Consider the following 2,036-nt stretch of genomic DNA (forward strand, 5'->3'; position numbering starts at 1 on the left):
GAAACTGTAAAATTTCCTATAATCACATAATGACAGTAGTATTCTGTTGGTTTACGCATACAGTTGAAGGCGATTCACAAGATGTTCTCGTCCGATGAAATATCTACTCGTTTTTAAACCACAATCGATTAATTTTTTAAACGCATTTCTCCGGCGTAATGTAAGAGTTTGCTCTTCATTCATCTACGTCTTAGTAAAATTTTAATTAATCACTTAATTGTAAAATGTTAACACGTACTCGTTCTCAGTGGGCTGTCTGTCTAAGCACACGGCTCTAGTGAAAAACATATTATGGCAGATGACTTCATAGCCGTTCAAACCACAAGGTACATCTTCTCGATACCACTACAAGTCTTAATCAAATTGACAACGGACATAGAAACTGGCCAAACGCCAAAGTTTTACTCGATGGCAACTCGTTCAAGTGTTTCCGTAATAAAGACGATAAATGACCACAACACTTACAACTCAATGGATTGTAAAACGCGTATCGTTAATAAAATACATTTTTCATGTTTACAACTTGCAATTTAAAGGTACATACATAAAATTTGTTCACGATCGAGTAGCAAAACGAATTTTAAAAATCTAATGTGATATACTTACTGACAACTAACAAGAAAATTATGAAGTTTTTAAATATCAACATTGGTATTTGAATGATTTAAAATATGAAGTTTGGTAAAATAAACTTAGTTTACGATTTACATTATGTGGGTATTATGAAAAAAATGTCTATTATTATTGTTTACACTTTATAGGCGATTGCCAAACAAAAAAGTAATACTGATATTGTATGTATTCAATTCTTAACCAACCGATATTTTTTTAATAATTTTACGTTTGTTTTTTAATAATTTACTTACCTATTATATTTACCAAGTTACACCGAATTTTAGCTAAATATACTAAATAAAAATCTACACTATTTCGCTAAAATTTGGTACCCCAATTCATTCTTACCTTAACTTCTAAGTTTGTAACAAATGGAAAAATGCTAGAAATCATTAAGTTTCGTTTATGGGTTTTTTAGTGTACTTTTGAATACTATCAACAAATTGTTCGATCTTCTCCTTAATTACGAAAAAGCACGACGCATAAAAATCGATATTAACTTTTTCTAAATACTTAGCTGTTGGCAAATAGCTAATGCGATAACATAAAAATTTATCATTTCATAGATTGATTAAATAATTTTTAATTTTTTAAGTTGGGTAATTTTAATTTACATATATTTACTAGACCATACACACATAAAAATGTTGGATTTTTTTTAGCTACAACCAATGATGTGGTCTAATCAAGTTTCGCGTTGAGTCTTTTTTAACCCATGTTAACTACATCGATCCATTAAATTGAATTCATTATGGTGAATATAAATACTTTTTAAATAATACATATAATAAGTTATAATAAAAATATCATGTCACATGTTTTAAATTTTTATGGGTTTAGATTAACTTGAATCCAACTAAAACCGAAATTCTCAAAACGCAAAAGTCGCTAATTACATTAGCTCTATAAACTAGTATTATTTTATACCCTTAAATATAATTAAAATCAGCACTACATTAGTTCTAGGTGGAAATCTACGTTCAATTGTGTATGAATACAACCACACTTGGGATTAAAAAAACTATCGATTCTTTGCGTATGGAAGACAGGAAAATTATTAAAGAAAAATATGTTTATTTTTACATATTTTATCGTATGAAAAAATGACCATTAATATTTAGTGCGATTCGTCATTGTTTTAAATCAATAGTTTAATTTAACACACAAGTTTTGAAAAAATCTTTTTAGATTTATCAATTAAATGTCTTTAAACAAAAGATAAGTATATCACTTACGCACATTTTTCATGCCACAATAAAAATATTATAAGATACCTATAATTAATTGATTATGTCAACAAATGTTAAGTGCTTAACCTTTCTATTCTATAATAGCAAATGAAATAGTAATTACTGTCGTTTCAGTAGCGACCACAAACTCTAAACTTATACATTCCAACTAAACGATGTGCCAATGAAAAC

At 27.9% G+C, this 2,036-nt stretch overlaps 1 protein-coding gene across 2 annotated transcripts in view; it reads left to right on the forward strand.

Annotated features, from left to right (window-relative positions):
- LOC126907402 (Kv channel-interacting protein 2-like) overlaps positions 1 to 2,036 on the forward strand; it is a 383,598-nt gene that overhangs the window by 186,330 nt on the left and 195,232 nt on the right. The window lies entirely within an intron of this gene.

This window comes from Daktulosphaira vitifoliae, unplaced genomic scaffold, assembly GCF_025091365.1.
Source record: "Daktulosphaira vitifoliae isolate Bord-2020 unplaced genomic scaffold, ASM2509136v1 Scaffold_5, whole genome shotgun sequence".
In the NCBI taxonomy this organism is placed as follows: Eukaryota; Metazoa; Arthropoda; class Insecta; order Hemiptera; family Phylloxeridae; genus Daktulosphaira; species Daktulosphaira vitifoliae.